Raw genomic sequence first — 24,418 nt, forward strand, 5'->3', positions numbered from 1 at the left:
AGAGCAGAGAATGTGGGCCAAGGCTTGTATATACAAACAATGCAGAGCCAATTCCATTGTTTTACACCTACTCCTTTGAAAGGATCCCATGTTGGGATATGCATTGGAGGGGGCCCAACCCATAATCAACACCTAACTTCCTGGGGAAATTCAATTAACACACTTGGCCAACATAGTCACAAGGATTTGCATGAAAGGGGGCCGACTTATGGAGTAAGCCCTCCAACCATGATCCAAGCTAGGCCAACCAATGAGACATCGGCTTGGTTTGATATACTCAGAGCCAAGGGGGAGGTAAGCGCTCTCTCTCTGATGACCAGCAAGCTGAAAGGAACTTTGGTAAGGATGGGTAATTATGGGAAAGGAATGCCCTTTTACTTGTAACTAAATATGTGTGTAGATTACTGTATTGAGGAATATACCCTGTATTCCTTCATGTAAATACTTTATTTCAACCTAATATTTTCTTCCTTGGTGTAAGGCAATAGATAGATGATTGTGTATTAGCTAAACTTTCAACTGTGTCCTAATAAATGTTATTATATTTTAAGCTTTCACTCTTGGTCGAAAAGAACTCTTATTTAACCCATATCATATCTATAAGTTATGAAAAATCTTAAATATAGATTTTTCAGGGTAACAGAATGGCGATTCAATTTTTTTTTTAATTTGTTACATTTTTTTTTTTCTCTCATTTTTATTCTTTTTTTTTTATTCTTAACGGTAACTTTTTTTTTTTGTTTACAAAAAAAAAAAAAAAACACAAAAGGGGGGGAAGAAAGATTAATTTTTTTATTAATTCTTTTTTTTTTTTTAATGTTTACTATTTTTCTTTCTTTCCTATAGTACCTTTTATTTTTATTTATTTTTTTTTATTTTTTATTGTGATTCTTGAGTTTGGTGTCACCAGGGTGAAATAAATGAATAAATAAATAAAAAAAAGAGGGAAGTAGGGGGAACATTATATGGAGAACATTTAAAATGGTTAGAAATGTTGATATAGAATATTAAAGCTTCCCTATAGCATTTTGGGGATGGACCAAGTTCCAACAGTTTTTCTTCTCTCTTTCGACATTGGATAATTGTTATATAAATGTATGTGATTGTAGCTATTACCAACTATGACAGTAACACCTGGGTGTTAGCAACAGTCATGTGACTATTTTCTGTGTATATGTGACATACAATCCTCTCTACAGTTCTAATATTGGGCAGTCATCATATGTGGTTATTGATCAATTTTTTTTTTTTGTTTGTTGGTCAGTTTTCTTTTTTGTGCCATAACCAAGTTCAAAGAGCATTGTGTGAATATCATATAGATATACTGGGACTGGTGAGACTCATAGTGATTGGCAAATAGCAGGGAGTATAGTACAATTGTACTTAAGAGTAATTTAGTTTGATTGTTCCTGAAGCCACTAGTGACTGATGACATCACACTTATCCGTATTCTGAAATCAAGTTATTTTTGTCTGCATAGGCGACATTGCCTAATCTGCACGGAGAACTCTTAAAGTGATGACCTCTTCCGTAGCCTGCTAAAGGCAGGATTCATACAGTAGCTACACATGGTAGCCAAGGACGGAGCTATATGCCCAACGGTTTGGCACCAGCCAAGGTTGAACTGTTCCCAGTTTCAGTAAAAGGAGTTAGTGGTGAGTTGCGATGGCAACAAAACTCCCCGGAACACGTGAAGGGTCATACACGCACACACAACGTGGTATTCCACAGAAGGTGGGGCAGAGGTACTTGCAGGCATATGACAATGGAGGAAGAAAGATGGGGGGATGAAAATCAGACACCTGGCTGAAGGACGTAACCATTCAAATTGTTACACATGTCACTGGGAAAGGGGTCTCATTAGTATGTTGCAGTATATCTATGACAATTCTAATCAAAGGTCCTTACGGCTCAGACTTACCAGACAAGCATTCAGTTGAATGCATATGTTTTAAATGTACTTGTGTTTTTATTTCTCTACCTTTGTCCACATTAATAAAGTATAATCCTAGAAAGCCAGGAAAAGCTGGTCCCCAGGCTATTATTGTATGCTGTATCCACTTGGAATCACCAGTAAAGGCCGTCCCAGAAGCAAGGGCAACAGGACCAGATTCGCCTTATGGACTTTCGTACTGTTATTATCGGACTATTGTTATTATTGGACTGTTGAGAACAAGGATCCTCATGTTTTTTTTTTTTTTTTCCTTATTGTTTTGTTTTGGTGCTGTTTCTCATGATTTCTATTTTGGACTTATGACAAGTGATGACTACCAATACTGGGATCCAGAAGTGTGAACTGTAGAGATGGAGAGTTTAAAAGTTTTTTTTTCTTCTCAAAGTGTTTTATTTCATTTCAGAGGGTAAAGCCGAAAGTGCCAAATATTAAAGGAGATTGCACATAAACCATTATTCTAGGTGTGGCCCAGTCTCATATTCTCAACTGGCCACAAGGGGCCATCTGTTGCCTTATAAGTTTATGTGAAATCTCCATTAAATAACTGTAAAATATTGTATTGATGAATATATTTCATTTAGCTGGCATCTATGAAAGCTGGGCAAAAAGTTTCATTTAAGCTTTTGCTAAGAGCAGAGAATGTGGGCCAAGGCTTGTATATACAAACAATGCAGAGCCAATTCCATTGTTTTACACCTACTCCTTTGAAAGGATCCCATGTTGGGATATGCATTGGAGGGGGCCCAACCCATAATCAACACCTAACTTCCTGGGGAAATTCAATTAACACACTTGGCCAACATAGTCACAAGGATTTGCATGAAAGGGGGCCGACTTATGGAGTAAGCCCTCCAATCACGATCCAAGCTAGGCCAACCAATGAGACATCAGCTTGGTTTGATATACTCAGAGCCAAGGGGGAGGTAAGCGCTCTCTCTCTCTGATGACCAGCAAGCTGAAAGGAACTTTGGTAAAGATGGGTAATTATGGGAAAGGAATGCCCTTTTACTTGTAACTAAATATGTGTGTAGATTACTGTATTGAGGAATATACCCTGTATTCCTTCATGTAAATACTTTATTTCAACCTAATATTTTCTTCCTTGGTGTAAAGCGATAGATAGATGATTGTGTATTAGCTAGACTTTCAACTGTGTCCTAATAAATGTTATTATATTTTAAGCTTTCACTCTTGGTCGAAAAGAACTCTTATTTAACCCATATCATATCTATAAGATATGAAAAATCTTAAATATAGATTTTTCAGGGTAACAAGGGTTTCTGAGATCGGGTCCTTGGGTCATGAAGAACCATTTCTGACTTTCTTACCGGACCAGGTGGTCCTCATCCCTATGCTCGGCTCAAACCCGAAAGTCACCTCAGTGTTCCATGAAAACCGGGAAATTGTCCTACCTACATTTAGGGCCCAAGGGTCCACTGAAGCACATCCTCTGGATGTAGGTGAATTACTGAAGGAATACCTGCAAGCTACTGTATGTCCTCCTTTAGACACTCCAACTACCTGTTTGTCTTGCACTAACAAAAGGGAAGCGAGCTTCGACCAGAACGATTGCGGCCTGGATCGTCCAGTCCATTCAGCAGGCTTATAGGGCTAAGGGCTTGGTTCCTCCAGAGGCGGTGATAGCACATTCCACCAGGGGTATGGGGGCTTTGTGGACAGCAGCCCGGCATGTGGCTCCAGACATCATTTTTAAAGCGGCCTCATGGGCCTCCATTAATACCTTTATGTCACATTACTGTATAGAGTCTGCATCTCTATCTTCTGTGAACTTTGGCTCCTGTCAGTTGACGGGTAACATTAAAATTTTTCTTTTATCAGCATACCCACCAGTGTGGACTGGCTAGTTATTTTCCACACGTAGGCTGCCATGGAGACTGTCAGGAAAACAGAAAATGCATTATCAAATACTTACGGTATTTTCCTTTCCTGATGGACTCCATGGCAGACGGAGGTCACACCCATTGGTCAAGAGTTTGCTAATTACGGAACGCAGTCTCTAGGGGTAAGTTAAAATTTATGGGAGTGGGGTCCTATAGCATTGGAGAGGAGACAGGGTTAACCCACACGTATGCTGCCATGGAGTCCATCAGGAAAGGAAAATTACTTACTAATTGGATAATACATTTTCTGTTTTTTTACAGAGAGTTACTCAATTTGACATACATTGTACACACACAACTATACAACTTGTCTTTTCAGGCTCAGTCTAAAGTTTCAACCAGAAAAAGCCAACCATGAGATAAGGTACTGCTGTGTTGTTGTCTCTTGAACTAATTCCTTTTGCTCTGGGAATCCTTTGCAATACATAAAATGTTTACTTGTCAGACATGCAACTGCAGAAAAGTATATATACAAAAATACATTAAAAAACATTTAAACCATGAAAAAAATAACAAAACTGATTCAGAGCCGATATGGTTTCCCTATAATTTAAGGAGTAACTCCACTTTTGTTGATAAAAAAACATTCCCGGGGGGGCGTGGCCTAGCACCGGACCAAGATGACTGCCTGATCAGCGTGCTCCGGCATCTAGGGCTAGCAATATAGCTTCCATCAGTGGAAGAGTGGTGATCCATTGGTGAGGAGATGGCCGAGAGAAGCAGCTCCGCCGCCCACTTTCAGGCGAAACAAGCCACGCAGCTAAGCCTGACCATTCCGGAGATAATCTAGTCCCAGCATGCGGCCGCACAGGCATTCACACAGACCTCCGCACAGGGCTCGACTCCGCTTCAGAGCCACGATGCAGTGAGTCATCCCACTCAGCCCAGCACCCTCAATCCCGGGGAGCAACTGAACGGTGCCAGGTATGCTACACAGCCATCCCCACTCCTTAGCATGGCAGACTTGCAGTTAGTGGCACTGGACATTAAAAATACCCTGACCGCCGCCATATCAGACCTCAAAACTGACCTTAAAGCGTTCGCCTCCCACCTATAAACTGTGGAATCTGCCGCCATGACACATGACACAGCCAAAAGACAGGTACAGCAGGTCACAGACACTCATGCACAGCACCTCATTGAGATGCACAGCCACATCGAAGATTTAGACAATAGGGGGTGCAGACACAATTTGCATGTCAGCGGGATCCCGGAAACTACATATACCCCTCAATTGTAACCACTGGGGTAGGCAATCTGCAATACCCTCATTGGCAGACCCCCAGATACCCCCATAGAAATGGAGAGATGCCACAGGGCCCTTACGCCCAGAGGTCGAGATGGGGACCCTCCCAGGAACACAGTATGCTGCCTAGTCAGCTACACCCAGAAGGAGGACATCTTACGCCTAGCACGTAACCACGGGCAACTACAGCATGAAGGCTCAAACATACAAATCTTCCAGGATCTATCAGCCATTACACTACAACACAGAAGAGAGCTCCGCTCCCTTCTCAACGTTTTGCGAGACAGACATATTATGTATCGCTGGAAATACCCATTCTGTCTGGCTGCAACAGTGGGAAACTGCACAGCTCTCCTGCACACGCCAATGGATCTACGTGCTTTTTGCGACACCATGGGTATCCTGGTGGTTGCTGTACCTGAATGGTACAGTTCGTTCAGGCAACCTGAACCCTGGATCTCCACACATCAAGGAACGACCCCTTGCTCGCAACGCAACCGCCAGAGGCGCCTTAGATCTTCCTCCAATTCACAGAGGAGACACGCAGATGACATCACGTGTATATACATTACAAGGTTTTTAACAAACCTTGTTGCAGTGTCCTACCTTTTGTTATTCTGAAGAAATTCCCGTGTGTTTGTCTCTGCCCATATGGTAAGTTAATCTAATGGGAGTGCTTTCATAATTATCAATCAGCGGCTGCACCTGCAGGGCTCTAATGATGAAAATTGTAGGGTATGCATCAATTTAGATGTGATTTCCTATTGGGAGTATCTCACCAAAAATGTAATTTTTGTTGCAGGGGATGCCTGATATCAGACTTGTATCTTAATGTAGAACTCTGGAAAGATCAATGAGCCAATCACACAAGCAGCAAATTATGTTTCTGGGGGACTTTCTGTACACGTTCTGTGTACAGAACACCTCCAGGTAGCCATATTGCATTTTACAGAAAATTAATCGGAATTGTATATGCTATATATATTTTTTTTGTTTGCTATTTTTTTCCCCACGAAAATGGTGCTACCCTTTAAAGACATAATTGCACCACAGTTAGTATTTAAAGAGTTGAAAGGATCTCTTAACCAGTCCAGGTAAGCAGAGGAGGATTGTAGTAATATATGTTGGAGGCCCTAGGTGGAGATATTTCCCCAATGCTCAGTCAGAATGGAAATCAGTGACAAATGCCAGGTGTCTTATAGGTATCTGCTCAATATTCAGATCTGCAATCACAGCACCTGGCAGAGGGAAGTCTTTCATTACTGAATTACTTTGTGGCAAAGAAATGCTATCTATTTGAAGGCAGAGAGAGGCAAAAGAAGGCAATGCTGGAAGAATGCAGCTTCCAAATGATGAAAGATGTTATGCCCATTTGTTAAAGGAAGCTAAATAATGATTAATATTTGTGGTAATAGCATGTTATTTAAGTTAGTAAATTACTTAGGCCAAGTCTAGTTCATTTTTACAGAGCAGCAGTCATTCTGTTTAGCGCAAATATTTATTTATTTTTTTCCCTTATAATCAGGGACATATATATGTTTTTTCTCAAGACCAACAGAGATGGTGGCTGGGACAAGAACTTGGAGAAACCCAAGTATCACTGCACACACTGGCAGAGCCTTTACCAAGAAACAGCCAGGGATTTGCCCCTCCTGCTCTGCCTGATACTCACCCAGGTTCTCCATGATACTGCTCACCTGGAGACCTCCTTGGAAATCAAATACAACTTTCACATTTCAAGTTAAAAATGTGAATATGCCTCCTGCTTTTGTATGCATGATCGCATTCCAACCACACCCCACCATTTCATGTGTAGCAAACAGCCTGAACCCTCCTCTATCTGCCTGGGGCGACTTACTGCTTTGTCACACTTATGGCTTTCTCACCTGGCATTGTGTTCTTTCTGGGTTTGGGTTCCCCCAATACCTGCTTTCCTTTCAGAGTTCAAAAACATACTAGTAGTTTATTTGGCATATGGACATATTGTGGATTTCCACCTCTGCCACAGTTGCTCCTAAGTCCCTTCTGAGATAAAAAAAAATGTAGGGGCAGCACTGTAAACCCTGTACAAATACAGGGAAGTCAAAGAGGATTACAGTTACACAAAAGGGAAACCCTTACACACACACTCATTTACTATAGCGTCAATAAATGATCCTGCAGTCCCAGAAAATAGCACCCATCTAAGGCCAATTAAGGCTTCAACTCTCAGAAACTGGGCGCTAATGCAAATAGAAAGCAGCGCTATTACCAGAGAACATGCCTGTCAGATCACATATGTGGGAATAGTGGAAGTCAATGGGGCTCGAACCCGCAAAATCCAAAGTTCTCACTGAAGGCTTATATGCAAGTTCTTTGCCATAAAAAGTGTATGGGGACCTTCCCCTTGGGGACATGTATTTATTGGAAAAAATGTTTTTAAAACAGCCGTTTTAAGCAATAATGCTTAAAGTAAAACAATAAAAAATAAAAATTCCTTTAAATATCATGCCTGGGGGGTGCCCTTAGTAAGCCTGTAAAGTAGAGGATCTTTCCCATGTTTATTATAGTACCACAGCAAAATTACATTTCTAAAGGAAAAAATGTAATTTAAAAATGCTTGCAGCTGTAATGAATTGCCGGTTTCCGGCAATATAGAGTAAAAATCTAAGAAAAAAAAATGGTGTAGCTTCCCCCACTTGTCCACACAAGGTCCTTTGAGTCTGGTATGGATATTAAGGGGAACTCCACGACCCAAAAGATGGCGTAGGGGTCCCCCCCAAAATCCATACCAGACCCTAATTCGAGCACGAAACCTGGCAGGTCAGGAAAGTGGGGGGGTGAGCGAGCCCCCCCTCTTGAACCGTACTGGGCCACATGCTCTCAACATGGGGAGGTTGCTTTGGGGTCCTCCCAAAACACCTTGTTCCCATGTTGATGGGGACAAGGGCCTCATCCCCACAACCCTTGCCCAGTGGTTGTGGGGATCTGCAGGTGGGGGGCTTATCGGAATCTGGAATCCCCCTTTAACAAGGGCCCCCCAGCTCCCACCCCCCTATGTGAATGGGTATTGGGTACATTGTACCCCCACCCATTCACCAAAAAAAAAAAAAAGCAGTGAAATGTGACAAAAAACAAACAATAGCCGGTTTTTGACAATTCCTTTATTGTAAAATAGCTTGCCATTGTAAAATGAATTGCCATTGATGTCACACGGAAAGCCAGCCTTCTTTATTTTTTGGAAAAAATTTTTGGGGACGGGCTTTCCATGTGACGTCAACGGATGGTCATGCCCCGTGGGTGACAACACAAAGGACGGCATCAAGGAAGAACACGGCTGCGAGGAAGAACACAGCAGCAGGAGTATGCGGTGGAGGGAGAGACGGCGACAGAAGATGGCGGAAAGAGAGACAGCACCAGGAGAAGATAACGGCGGGAGAACGGCACGGGGGAGAAGACCACTCAGAGCTATTTCACAATAAAGGAATTGTCAAAAACCGGCTATTTTTTTGTCACATTTCACTGCTTTTTTTGGTGACTGAGTAGGGCTACAATGTACCCGATACCCATTCACATAGGGGGGCTGGGATCTGGGGGCCCCCTTGTTAAAGGGGGCTTCCAGATTCTGATAAGCCCCCCGCCCGCAACCACCAAGCAAGGGTTGTGGGGATGAGGCCCTTGTCCCCATCAACATGGGGACAAGGTGTTTTGGGGAATCCCAAAGCACCCTCCCCATGTTGAGGGCATGTGGCCTGGTACGGTTCAGGAGGGGGGGGCACTCTCTCATCCCCCCTCTTTTCCTGTGGCCTGCCAGGTTGCATGCTCAGATAAGGGTCTGGTATGGATTTTGGGGGGAATCCATACACCATTTTTTTAAAAACTTTTGGCGTAGGTTGTCCCCTCCGGGTCCGTATTAGACCTGAAGGTCCTGGGGGAACCCCACGCCATTTTTTTTAAATTTTGGCATGGGGGGTCCCCTCCAAATCCATACTAGACCTGAAGAGCCTGGTATAGACCTAGGGGGGACCCAATGTAGTTTTTTTGCATTTTTTTTGGCTGGCTTTTTTTTTACTTTCAGTGGGGAAGCCGCTGACAGCTGATGACTCATTGGTTGTTACTGACGCTGCGGTTGGCTTCCCGGCCCCCCAGTTAGCAACCAGCTATATACAGTGTTAAAATAAGAACTGCAAAACACATAAAAAATCTCATCACAAATGCAACAGTTGCGTTTCTGGTGCGGTTCCATTGAAATTTATTACCCGCAAAGCGTGTGAGAAAAGTCCTTGACCATTTCCAAAAACGTACTGGCCGCAAAATGCATAGATGTGAACTAGTACCATAGGAAACCATGTTAAATGGACTGTAGAGTGTTTTTGCAAACTTAAAAACACATAGGTATGAACCTAGGGTCAGGGCCAGTTCACACTGGAGCGATGAGGGAACCCTGCAAATCCAGTGAGGGTTCCCGCATCGCATACAACCCGCAGGCAGGTCACCCTGCCATATGTGAACTGCAGAGAGAGTGTCAGTAGAAAGCTAATGACACCCCCAAATCAGTTTGCATATCGCAGCGCGAACTGCAAATTCAGAAAAAACCCATGCAATCTGAATCTGTTGCGGGGGGACCAAAAAAAGGTCCTGTGCGAGTTTGGTCCGAATGCGATGCAAATTCAGCCATACAATTTGTATGGATGAGTTTGCATCACACAGACATCGCATGTGATTTGCAGTGCGGGGCAAATCACATCCGATGTCGGACAGCACAGCAGTGTGAACTGGCCCTAAGACCCCTTTCACACTTGTGTGACTTGTCCTGTGACTCCTACATCCATAGACCTCAAGATTACACTGGCATTGCTTCAAGTCACATCACATTTGTGGCAAAAAGCGCTGCAAAATCATGTGACTTTCAGGTCGCACAAGTGTGAAAGGGGCCTTATGAACCTCAAGTTGTATGAAAAGTCGGCCAAGTGTGAAAGGAACCTAATGAGATTAATTGATAACACCTTTGAATTAGACCCCATTTGCACTTGTGTGACCAATGCCTGTGTAGTCTTGCGGTATATGGGCCTCAAGTCGCATGAAAGTCAAACCAAAGTAGTGCAGGTATGAATTTGACCCACTTGCATGATGCACAAGTGAGAATAGTGCCTAATTTAAAGGTATTATCCTTGAATCTCATTCATACTGCTGCAACCTGAAACTCACACTATTTTGCTGCCACTTTTCTGCTGCAATGTGTAATATTGCGCACTATGTAAACAAAAAGGAGACAATACGCCCTACTCCAATCCTCCTATCTCAGCGCTAAAGGATATTCAGTATATGAAGATGGAAAATAATGATTGTAATAAACCGCAGTGATTTAACCTGATGTCACCATATTCTGAGTGAGATATCTCTCAGCAGCCACTTAATAAAAAATAGAAATATAAATATGGATGAATGAATGTACTATATGAAACAGCAATTAACCCATCAAAGCAGCGCTATTTTCAGTCCTCAATGCTGACTGATAAAACAAAGTCTTTGTAAATGCAAGCAAAACACATGCAGGCAGGTAAATTCCAACAAAGACACAGCGGTAGGAGCTCGGTCTGGATTCCCTTATATGAATAGTAGATCTGATGGGTGCACCTTTCACCATCTATTGGGACACCTTGTGCTGCACACACCCCATAGGGGTTCAAACTCACCGGAGCCAGGAGGTTAACAAGCCTTGGATCAAATCCTCTCTCTGTTTACTCCCGAAGTCCTCCAGGGTTGATGATCAAATAACAGCAACAATGTCCACATGTAAAAAAGAGACCCCGAATAGTCCAGTACCGTTTTGATAATTTATTGTAAATCACAAATCAGAGAAAAAAAAAAAAAAAAAAACTAATAAAGTAAATACACTGTAAAAATCAGTGGGCGCAGTTCCTTACAAAGGATAGCCTTCTAGCTTTCAGTTGGTTGGTAATAGTGGATAACTCAAACTGCTTCTCTCAAAGCACAAGGGTACTGGTTGCAGACTGGATGGATGTTACACACTCACAGCTGATCAGTCCTTCATTCCACTAGTATACAACTACAAGCTTGGAGCGCACTGCGTGTCAGCCAGGCACAGCTGATCCGCACTTCCTCCCTCTCGTGTCTGAAGCTTCAGGCTAAAAGCACACTGCATCCTCACGTGATAACGGTTGCCGTGGTATCATGCTCTGACTAGTTTCGTCAGGAAGACTTTTTCAAAGAGCATGACTACACGGCTTGTTGAACAAAATTTATCTGAAAACCAGGGGGTGGGGCACAACCAACACTCCGCCCTAATGAGTTAATACTTGGCAAGCACTAGGTCTGATTGGAAGGTGCGTCCCTATCTTAAACTGGGAACTTATCCATACTCCAACCAACCAAAAGCTGCAGGCTGCACATTTAAATGACACCGCAGTCTATTTATACCAGAATCTTGCATTACATCTGCAAACTCCCAATTCCTTGTGAGAAACAGTGCCTATGTCCTGGATTAAAACTAAACATCTCCTCTTCCATATATTCCAGGTGCAACTGAAGAGAGAGAGTCGCTTAACCCCCAAACATTATTAAGCTATATGGATGTCGCAGTGTAGTGACCAAGTAATTAAAATACCCATAGTTCCTCACCCGATATAATTATCATATTAAATCAGATAAGTTTATCACATTGCGACATAAAATTGACATAAAATTAACAAAAAATAAAAATGTTACATACAAAATCGCATATAATCGCATATAATCGCAGCAACATCGGAACTTGTGATAAAATCACGAAAATAATAATGATTAAAATCTAATCAGATTAAAATTACCTGACATACCTATTGACATAAAATTAACAAAAATTAAAATGTTACAAGCAAAATCATATATATTTGCAGCAACCTCGGAACTTGTGATAAAATCACAAAAATAATAGTGGTTAAAATCCAATCAGATTAAAATTAACTGCACAATCTAAAATTCTACATAGATAGAAAGCGGAAGTTGATAAAAGATTCTCCGGTACCGCTCTGTATCACATAGTTCCATATTGTACATACACAATAAAAAAATATGTAATCCAAACGGGGCATAGTTATTAAGTTATTAAGTTATCCATACAGAAAACAGATCAAAATCTCAGAGTGAGGAACCCCTCCATTAAAACTCTAATACATTGTGTAATCGTCCACTCTAGTGAACCTAAAAATCGCTGATAAAGCAATTAATATCGAGTTCGATATTTAACCCTTTCGGGCTAAGAGTGTCAGTTAAAAAAATCCATTGAGTTTCTTTTTTTGATAAATTCCTTATTATATTACCCCCCCTCCAAGATTGTTTGATGTGATCAATCCCCCAAAATAACAATCCAGCAGGATCTTGTTCGTGATGTAATTTGAAATGCAGGGATACGTTATGGTCTTTATAGCCAATAGTAATGTTGTGCACATGCTCAGCGATTCTCACTCTTAAAAGACGCTTAGTGCGACCTATGTACATTAATCCACATGGACAACGCAGGGCATACACTACATGTGATGTATTACATGTTATAAAGTGCTTAATTTCAAACTCCCTATTGTTGGAAGTTGCAGTGAATTTTTCTATTTTTCTCATAGGTCTCGCCACCTCAAGTCACATGAAAGTCACACCAAAGTAGTACAGAGACTACTTTGAGGTTGTTGCAACTTGAAGTAGCACAGCTATGAATGCTCCAATGAATGCTTATCCCATTTTTGCTTATCTAACATCCTTGGATATTGGCAACACAATATACAAACAATCTTTCTACCATCTGGGTCTGGCGTCCATGCAACACAACATTTGACATTGGGGGCCATAAGTGCTGCCTGAACGCAAAGTCCTTCCACTGGAACCCATACACTTATAAAATATTTGCAACTCTCAAATCCCTGATGAAGGTATCAGAATACCGGAAACGCGTCGGTTATTGGGGTACCCCACCCCCAGGAGAGTACATTTAGTATCATCATTTGTATATTTTTTGTTCTGATTCTGTATGGAATGTATTTTTCTGTATCTTTGTATGTCATAGACATTTGTACGTCTTTTTAAAGTACACTATTAAAATATATTTTTTATCTTAAGAGTTGGTGGTCTATTAAAGTCCCATTTCAAGGGGGGTACCTTTTTCTATGGACAACTGTGAAACAAGTCATATATATATTAATAGAAAGGAGCTATCATTTATATTTGCGTAGTTCTTACGGATTTACATCAGCAGAACAAATGTAGGAATTGATGTGTGCACATGGGCCAGAAGCAAATGTGTGGTGATGCCAAACAAATCAATGAACCCCACCCACATCAAATCTAGTAACTACCACATCCACCCCCACATTGAGTAAGCACAAGTACATATGCTACACTTATCCGGCAAATGAGCAGCACCTCCTCTTTGCTAAAGAGGGACCTTGCCATGTCCACCTAGATGGAGATCCTGACCAGCACAGGAACTTAAGGGTGATTACAATGACTCTTTTCCAGGTCAGAAGGTGAAACCACGCTCTTTTGATCGCAGCTGCGAATATTTGATCGCAACCACGATTAGAATTTTTTTATTTATTTTCGTTTATTTGCAGATATGCAAATCTGTATTTCTACATATAGTGATATTTGAAGGTAAACTTAAGGGAGTTCAATAAGAAATGGTGTCCCTGGGATAGCAGCAGGTGAATGTCAGTCCAGACTGTGGGGGGAATTTCAGAGACTTCTGTGCAGGTTTCTGCACTGATGTCAATAAAAATCGCACCCTGAAGTCGCCAAAAAGCAGTACAGAAACTACTTTTGGAAATGTTGGCGCCGCACCAACTAGAACAGTGCAATTGCCGCAGATTTGACATGTCAAATCGCATGTCAAATCGCACCAATGTGAACCAGGGCTGACACATACAACACTGCCTATCCACCAGCTGAATTCATTACCTGCAACTGTCCACAGCTGTTACGTATTAAAATTCCACCTTTATCATTTACTTGTAGGTGTGCTGAAGAGATTTGTTTTTGATTTACAAATACATATAGAAATTCTAAGATATAAAAGAAAGATATTGTACTTCCCAAAAACCACCACCCCAAAACTAATTAAAAGAAGATAGAAAAGGAAAAAAAAAGCACAACAAACAAGCCCAATAATGTACTTTTATTTTGCCAGCAGAAACAAAATTATGTACATTCATTTAGTAGCTTAAAAAAAAAAATCTACAGAAAATATGGTGCTACATTTAGCAAAACAGTTAGCAATTGGGTTTTAAGGGCCCTGCTCATAGGAGCTTACAATCTAAAATTTGTCTAAACCTTAGAGTGCACACAGCTTTAATTTCAGTGTATAACGGGTAACATTTAATACTATAACTACTCACCCACCAGCCCACATTTTTATCTGCAAGTTTATAGAAACATACTTAACAGTCATTATTCTTAATAAGTATTCCAACAGAATATTAAAAAAGGCACATATTCAAAATATAACACCCACCACCAGCCCACAATCCTCACACATACATAGGTGACCATGTTCTGCTGGAAGCTGCATTTCTGTGTATATGATTAAGCAATTAAATCAAAGAGTAGAATGTCAGCACATGATCCCAAACCATGTTTGCATGGTCAGACAGGAACAATACACACACAACATTGACAGCATGGCCACGTAAACCCACTTTTGATGTTGGGCGTTTGTCAATATGCAATATCATTCCTTCTATCCCACAAATTACAGCAAAAAACCTGGCCTTCTCAGGCCAAAGGAACCCCCCTACCCTTTATATAAGATAGGTTGTATTGTTAGCACACTGACACACGCCCAATAGAAGTACACGCCCACCAGTATCTTTCAATCTGTCTCTTCATGTATGACTAAAGTGATTGCACCTAATGAGCAGGAACACATAATACTATTTGCAACTGTGTAATGCCTCATACACACGATCGTATTGTTCGGCAACAAAACCATGGAATTTTGTCCGAAGGGCATTGGATCAAAACTTATCTTGCATACACACAGCCACACAAATGTTGGCCAACAATTATGAACTTAGTGACGTACTAAACATACTACGAGCTGATAAAAAGGAAGTTCGCTAGTCATGCGCCACCCTTTGGGCTCCTTCTGCTAATCTCATGTTAGTAGAAGTATGAGGAGTGTCGATTCGCGCTTTTCAGCCTTGTGTTTGTCAGTTCATTTCTGTTTTTCAGGTTGTGTCAGTCGGTTTGTTTCTGTTTTTCAGTGCATTCTTTTTGGTTCGCTTCTGATTTTCAGTGCATGCTTGTCAGGTCATTTCTGATTTTCAGGTCGTGCTTGTCCGGTCCTTTCTGATTTTCAGTGCGTTCTTGTTAGTTTGTTTCTGAACAGCCATTTGTCTACAAGCCACGTGGAGTTCTCGTTGGAGAGATTGTGCTATTGCTGGGCTTGGAGTTATTGCTTTGACCCAAGTCCAGTCCAGGAACAGGGGGAGGAGGAGTTCTTGGACCAAGAATTGGTTGCTTGATCGTGACCAATTCTGTCATATGCCTTTGCTGCGGGAGCTCCAGGAGAATAAACCAGATGATTTCAAGAATTATCTCCGGATGACGGAGTCGTGCTTTCACCATCTATTGGCTTTACTGACCCCCTATATTACTAAGCAGGACACATGCATGCAGCAAGCCATCACTCCCGAACAAAGGCTTGTCACCACTTTGCGGTACTTAGCGATGTGGAGAAGTCTCCAGGACCTTAAGTTTACCATTGGGATCTCCCTTCAGGCTCTGGGAATCATTATTCCAGAGACCTGTTCTGCCATCATACAAGTCCTGCAGAAGGACTATATTCGGGTAAGTTTTAGCCTTTAACATCACATTCTATGTATTTTATATTTGCTAATGTATTGTATTAATTTCTTCATTCCATAATTACCATTATTGTAATATGCTGTGAATGTCCTCTTTGTCTTCATGCATGCTGTAAGCTTTTAATGCTCCTTTTTTCTCCTTCATGCATATTTGACCTCACTAACCTCCCCAGCATGGGCCCATACACACCTAGCCTAGTAACTTAACAATGTATTTTGTCAGCTACATTTTTGTGCTTACCCTAAACACCCCCTAAAATGTGTACAAATGTTATTATTGTCCTCAATTTCAGGCAGAATGCAAGAGGCTATTTTTTTGGGGCCCAAACTCATTTTGAACCCCCCCAAATGCTAAGTCAACCAATACTCTATCTGCTGACTTTGCCAAACACATACACACTATACCTCTTTTGTGGTCATATGTATGGATGAATTCACCAAAGCATGTAATGCAAGGGCCTGCCTGAATACTTTAAATGGTACTGTTCAAAGTTTTGGTCTCCTATTATCTTGATAGGTAATTTCAGAATGTAAAAATGTGCTTCAATTTGGACAGTGTGTATCCATATTTTTGGATTGTGACACTTCTTACCCCTCCAGTGGGCATCAATAGTATAAGTAAGGAGGGACTGACCAAAGTAACACACATTATTTATGCATTCAGCTCTCATGGAAGTGGAGAGGGTTACCTGTCCAAAACATCTACCCATCCCCCACCATAACATTTTTACAATGGGTCTTTAAATACTTATTTCAATAAATGGTATACTTATGTTAGCCAAGCATGTTTGTGTCTAATCTGCTTACAATGTTATGTGCAAAAGTACTATTTTTTTTTTCTTGTTTGACTCCACAGTTTCCTTCAAACCCACAGGTATGGCAGACTGTGGCTTCTCAATTCCACCACCTGTTGGATTTTCCAACTGGTGGTGGTGCTATTGATGGGATGCATGTGTGGATTGTCCCACCACCCAACTCGGGCTCTTATTATTTCAATTATAAGGGCTTTTGTAGTATAGTCATGTTAGCGGTGGCGTCTGCCAATTATGAATTTTTATACCTTGACATTGGGAAGAACAGCCGAAACTCGGATGGAGGAGTGATAGCCCAGACAGAATTCTACCGTTGGCTACAAAATGGCACCTTGTGGTTACCACCTCCTGAGGAGAATGTGGAAGGCCTCAACTTTGTGTTTGTTGCGGATGAGGCCTTTGCTCTGGGGGAACATCCCATGAGGCCGTTCTCCATGATGGGAGCTATCACATGTTGACACACTGGGGCTTATTTCAGAAAGGCCAATCCACTTCGCCCTATAAGTGCACTTTTAAGTGGTTTTGCCTTTTTGAAATAAGCCCCAGAGTGTCAACATGTGCTAGTTCCCATCATGGGGGATCAATGGACATGTTTAGAGGGTGCAACCCCTTCCTCTCACCTACTTTAGTTTGGAGGAAGGGGTTGCACCCACAAAACAAGTACATTGATATCCCGTGATGGGAGGAGCAAAATAGATGTAGGGAAAGACACACATTTTAGGCATGGGATCATGAGGGAAATCCAAATTTTGAGTCCCAATTTGTGTGCATCTACAAAATTTGGCTTTGCACTTCATTTAAAAATGTACAAACACGTACAACATAATGATAACTATTAAAAAAAATTATGTTTTCCCTAAAATATCTATGATGTTGCTAAGTCTGTTTTGTACACCATGGATGTTTTGTTTAATTTTTTCCAAATCCAGATTGCAAACCATGAGCTCACTGATCAGGATTTGTGCACTTGCACTGCTGAAGTGATTTTCTTCTTCCACAACATGCACATCACCTAAAAATTAAAAAAAAAAAAAACACCATGTATTAAAAATATGCAGGCATCCATCTATTACCTGAATCTGTGGTCTCAGACATTGACCTGTGGTCAACACCATTTTGACAATTTCACCAAATACTTCCTGCACATCAGCATCAACATCTTCAGGGTGTGTGGTGAGTTGCCTTTCTTCAGTAGGTGCTGGGTTACTGGTGTCCCCACACGCCGCAGATGTCCCTGTTCTTTTCTCCCCTATGTGAATACAAAAAAGTATACAGTACTTAGCAGACAGATATGTTAGGCTAGAAATAGTAATATGAAACATTGCTTGAAAGTGTCTTCCAATTGTCTGTTTTGGCAGAGTTCCAAGCTGAATACATGATTTTTTCCCTTTCAAAAGCTGGAATACCTGTTTTGTGCAAGTTTCACACATGGAGAGACCCCAAGTATCCACTGGAACACCTGCGTGGGACACCAAAACTGAGTGTCCTCTACTGACACTGAATAGAGTTGACATTTCATTACAGTTTCAAACACATCTAGACAACAATCTAATGAACTTATTTTAATCAAAGGCCTGAACAAATGCATTTAACCTGCATCTCCCAAAAACAGTGATAGTGATAGTGGTCGAATGAAGGATGTTTAATGTCCCGCAAACGATTCCTGTGTCCACGAACATAAAATTTGGCATTTTAAACTGTACAACAGTAAAGAAAAGAACATGGACCTGCACGAAAGTAAAAATAAAATATTATTATTATTATTATCATTAATAGGAACATACGACAAATACTTACTTTTTTGCAGCACTTTCCTGATCTTTCTATACTGATCTTCCTCTCTCAATTTAAGGTCTGACCAGTGTTTTCTCAACTGATCCTTGGATCGTTAAGAAAACCCCAAAATTCCTGTGCAGACTTCTCACAACTTTAGCCATGATCTTGGCCTTTCTGTTATTTGGGTTTCTGTAAGGTCCATGATTCCCATCATAGTCTGTCCTCAATAAGATGTACACCATCTCCACCATTTCTTCAAAAGACATATTTGAGGCCTTATATCTCCTCCTGGATCTGGAACTGCCTTTCCTCGTTGCTGCTATCAGCACACACCTGCCGTCTCTCCGCCATGTGCTCTCCCACTGCCCCGAAAGAGAAGAAGCGGGGAATACACTAGAAAGAGGGACGGGGCAGAGTTTGACACATGCGCAGTGTATATAAAGCATAACGTGCGGTCACTGTAACCACCGTAGGAAGGATCTGTGAGTGGAGGACGTAAGATCATTATCGCACACAGGAACGTTAAACGAAGGTACAATTGTAAGTTGGGGCATCAGTGGTTAGTGGCCTATACTGCTTAGAGATTGAGGCCTAGATTGCGACCAGATTATGAGAGTTTAGCCTGATATTAGGGTTTGTCTTGTGTTGTGTCTTGCAGGCAAAATGGTGGATAAATTTACAACCTCTGATTTTTTACCGGAATTTATCCAACAATACCGGGAGCTGCCATGTCTATGGCAAGTTAAATGCAGGGATTATTCCAACAAACTCAAGAGGAAGGCAGTGATGGAGAAACTGTTGAAATTGGTGAAGCCTGTGTATCCCACGGCAGACATCAATTATTTGAAGGCCAAAATTGGTAGCCTGCGTAGTACATATAATAAGGAGTGCAAGAAGGTCATGGATTCCCAGAGATCCGGAGCAGCAGCAGATGACATATACGTCCCCAGGCTGTGGTACTACCACAGCCTGCATTTTTTGTCAGACCAAAGTGAACCACGCCCATCACTCTCAATGTTTCCTTCCACATCGGCTGAAGACACAGCTCCTGAGGTCCACCCTGGTCCTTCGACACAGGAAAAAGATGTCGAGGAGCCCAGCTTGACCCAGGTATAGCATTGTTGAACATATTTGTGGGCAAAAATTGAATAATGTTATCAGAAATTTCTGATTTAACAAAGTGGTTTACATATCAATAGACAGTAGTGACCAAAAATGATTGGGACAAGAATAAAAAATGCTGGGGTCAGAATGATAGTCTTTTTTATTTGTTAACATTCAATTTGCAACAGTCATGAGCTCAAAATAGTGTGTAATTGATGACCAAAAACCTAAAAATATGTACCATTTTCATACACAGGAAAGTCTCAGCTAAGAGGAGGCCGTGCTGAGCAGCCAGACTGAATCCCAGGTTCCTCCCCTCTGCCCTCCAACTAAAAGGGCCAGGAAGTCAAGAAACCTGGATGAGGCTATGGCTGCGTTTCTCAGGCATGCCACAAGTGCTGTTAGCATGGTGCCTGATGCACAGGAGGCTTTTGGATGCATGACAGGCAACAAATTAAAAGGGATGGAGGAGGACCAGCGCAATATGTGCGAAGAGATCATCCTTCAGCTCCTCAACAAGGGGAGGAGGGGCCAAATCACCCTGAAAACGCACATATGCAAAATGGACCATACGCCTCCACCACCTCCACCAACACCACAACCACCCCACCCACCACAGCAGCATTGTGGACTGTGTACAATGCAGCCGCAACAACCCCCAACAAGGCAGCTGGGCTGGGGATTATCAGCATTATCATTTATAATTTTCTTTCGGTTTAATTTGAGTTTTTCTTTATTTTTTGGTGCAGAGAATGCGTTTTTGATTTAATTTCTTTAATTTGTGTGGAAGGAAGTGTTGAGAGCGATGGCCTGGGTTCGGTCTGGTCTGGCAAAAAACGCAGGCTGTTGGAAGACCACAGCCTCGGAACATGTATGTCATTTGCTGCTGCTCCCGATCTCTCGGAGTCCAGGACCTTATTGTGCTCCCTATTAAATGGACTCCTCAGGTTACCAATTTTGAAATTTAAATAATTGATGTCTGCCCTGGGGTACAAACGCTTCACCAATTCCAACTGTTTTCCATCGTTGCCTTCCTCTTGATTTTTATATGACCTTATGCTCCCTATTGAATAAAACATTTTGTTTTTGCAAAATACTTGGCTATGTGTTTTACTTAAAAAAGGACAGTTTGCTTGTGAGTAGGCAGGTACATTTCAAAAATACAATGCCAAATTAACAAGGGACACCAACATAGTTGTATCATTTAGCTTTAAAAATACGAGATAATAGTGGTGTTGTGGTAACTTGACAAAAAAAAAACATTATTATGGAGATCACTAGAAAAAAAAAATATTATTCTGGAGATCACTAGAGAAAAAAAACAATTGAAATACGTTTGACAGAACTCTGTGAATATCACCAGCAAAGCAGCTTCATTATTATACCATTATAAAGAAGAAGAGTATGCGCTGCATTGAGATATTTCATAATTTGCCGCGTCAGGAATGTGATATCCCCATTACGAACGCTAGTTTTACAAGACCAACTTCTTCCGGCTCATCCTTGCTTCTGAGCATGCGTGTTTGTACTTTAGACTTTGGACTTCTGACCGACAGACTTGTGTACACACGATCAGAAAACCCGACAACACACATTTGTTGGCGGAAAATTTGAAAGCTGCTAGCCAACATTTGTTGGTGGAAAGTCCAACAGTAATTATCCGATCGGACACGGTCGGCTTTACCACCAACAGCCTGACATCGAACATTTCCCGTCGGAAAATCCAATTGTGTGTACGAGGCTTTAGCCCTTGGCTATGTGCATCAAATCTCCAACTACAAGCCAAAGATCGAAGTCCATTGCATGCACATAAACAAAGCAACAGTTTTCTAAGCATATGTACCTGTGCAGTGTAAACCCTACAATTTTAAATGTCCAAGTCCCTGGGCATGATTAGTGCTAACAAACATTAACATCAGTCCCTGGCTGCAATGAGCTTCCAATCTAAAGTCCAAAACTAACTTTCTTACATTAGAGACTATTTTGACAGGAGGCAAATAAAATACCAGCATGTCTTTGGATTGTGGTGATAAAACCACACCAGTGCTGCTAGACATAATTGCTACCCATTTAGCCAGCGGGCAGCCTCATACATGATGTCTGCATCTCTGTGGTGTGAACCAGCCCTAAGTCCATAGCCATGCTCAGTGTCACAAGCAATATACAATATATTGTCCGAAGTATTGGTATGCCTGCCTTTATATGCACATGAACTGTAATGGCATCCCAGTCTTAGTCCGTAGGGTTCAAAATTCATTTGGCCCACCCTTTGCAGCTATAACAGCTTCAACTCTTCTGGGAAGGCTGTCCACAAGGTTGAGGAGTGTGTCTATGAGAATGTTTGACCATTCTTCCAGAAGCGCATTTGGGAGGTCAGGCACTGATATGGACGAGAAGGCCTGGCTTACAGTCTCCACTCTAATTTATCCCCAAGGTGTTCTGTTGTGTTGAGGTCAGGACTCTGTGCAGGCCAGTCAAGTTCCTCCACCCCAAACTCACTCATCCATGTCTTTATGGACCCTGTTTTGTGCACTGTTTCAAATCATTTGGTGGAGGGGGATTATGATGTGAGGTTGTTTTTCAGGGGTTGTGCTTGGCCTCTTAGTTCCAGTGAAGGGAACTCTTAAGGCATCAGCATACGAAGACATTTTGGACAATTTCATGCTCCCAACTTTGTGGGAACAGTTTGGGGATGGCCCCTTCCTGTTCCAACATGACTGCACACCAGTGCACAAAGCAAGGTCCATAAAGACATGGATAAGCGTGTTTGGGGTGGAGGAACTTGACTGGCATGCACAGAGTCCTGACTCCAACCCAATAGAACACCTTTTGGCTGAATTAGAGCAGAGACTGCAAGCCTGGCCTCACAAATGCACTTCCGGAAGAATGGTCAAACATTCCCATAGACACACTAAACCTTGTGGACAGCCTTCATAGCCTTCTCAGAAGCTGTTCTAGTTGCAAAGGGTGGGCCTAATCAATTTCTAACCCTATGGACTAAGACTGGGCTGTCATTAAAGTTCATGTGTGTGTAAAGGCAGGTGTCCCAATACTTTTGGCTAGATAGTGTATCTGGCAAGATTTACAATGGTGGTGGAACCCTCCTACACATAAATACTACATTTAGACATAGCTTTAGGACCTAGGAGATGAGACAACTTCTCTACATGAAGCACCATCTTTGGGACTTCGGGACGCTCAGGGATGCTAAGCAGAAGTTCTAACCTCTAAGCCACAGAGCTGTCACATGTGAAAACCTCCTACACATAAATACTGCATTTATTTTGGCATACAGGTGAGGGAATTACATTACTCAAGAGTTATTCTTCTTGATTTATTCTGTGATATTTGGTGGCTCTTTGTGGGTGAGTGTAGAATAATGATATTACCCTCACATTTTTTGGGAATTACAATTTGATTTCTGATGTTGGTACACATATCACATTTTTAGGTTCAAAGTATGATTATTTGGAAATAATAAAAAGCACAAAAAACTGTGACTCGTTTTAAATTTGCATCAGCAATGGTATTGTTTGTGGTTTGTAAAGATACCTGTGTGAGTTTGGGTAAAGATTGTTGTGAGATGGAGAGTAACAAGTGAAAGTGACAGTGAAAAATATATTTTACCAAAACATCAAAACATTCCACATTCTAGCATTCTTAAAAACAACATAGTTGAAGTAGAAGCAACAATGTTGCAAAGGAAAATTTATTTCAGGGAAAGATACATTTCATCTCAACATTATTTGGGAAAGTTACAATTGTACCATTAGAATCAATGGCTAAAACTTGCATTGGACTATAATAGCATTGATTTTCACTCACAAAAAATGCTCTTTAACACAGAGCTCATTCTGGTATAGCGACCTGTAAAAAAGCCATGAGAGTTAAAATGAGAGTTGTTTGCAGGTCTGAGCATGCTCAGTTGTGTTGGCACCTAGTTGTACAGAGAGGGGAAATGTATCTCTTCTCAGACTTTTAAAGATATTTTAGTGTAGAAATCACTTTTTCACACAGTTTAAAAGCAGATTATCTTTAAATAATATACCGCATATTTCAGTACCATTTAGGAAATTATATCATGCTCTAAACATTATTTCCATGTGCACTACTCCGGGTTTCAGCAGAGTAAGGGTTTGGGTGCTATTTGTAGTAAATTCAATATTGGGAGAATTTTGTTTTACCAGCAATATCGTGAATACTGATTAGCGTTAATTGGCGCTGATTCACGGCAATTAGCACCACTGCACTATAGTAAATGACCCCCAATGTGTTTTCACATTGCTAAGTGATAGCATCTTCCTACATATGATAGTCTTAAATTAAATAAAGAATTTAGAACAATGGCTCTGAATGAGACAAAATAACTTCATGTTCCTTACTTACTGCCTATCAGGCTCCTTGTACACTACAACATAAACCTGTATGTGGTCAAATTCCTCCTTGCTGTCTCCTGAACTTCCTCCCGTGGGTACTCATCTCACTGTGTGGGGCTGACCTAATCTATATCCTTATCAGCTGGGATAGCTCAATTCATCACTGCTGTTATTTGTAAATATAGCCGGCATCAGAAGTCTTCCACTACCTACATCTTTGCCATGCATTTCTTTAGATGATCTCATCAGCCAGAGCTGCAGAGGAAGTGTCACGTACCTGGTCAGAGTCTGAAGTGACGAGGTCGGCCTCTCTTGTATCTCCAACCCGGGTCCCACTGAGGATGGCGACAGAAGGACCCAAGGGAAAGGAGGAACACGAGTGCCTGCAGATGCAACCCTGGAAGCTTGAGACAGAAG

General features: G+C 41.5%; 1 protein-coding gene across 1 annotated transcript in view; it reads right to left on the reverse strand.

Moving 5' to 3' along the window:
* LOC141133958 (dynein axonemal heavy chain 3-like) overlaps positions 1-24,418 on the reverse strand; it is a 3,453,856-nt gene that overhangs the window by 1,893,400 nt on the left and 1,536,038 nt on the right. The gene's annotated exons all lie outside the window — the stretch shown is intronic.

Source organism: Aquarana catesbeiana, linkage group LG03 (assembly GCF_042186555.1).
Source record: "Aquarana catesbeiana isolate 2022-GZ linkage group LG03, ASM4218655v1, whole genome shotgun sequence".
Classification (NCBI taxonomy): domain Eukaryota; kingdom Metazoa; phylum Chordata; class Amphibia; order Anura; family Ranidae; genus Aquarana; species Aquarana catesbeiana.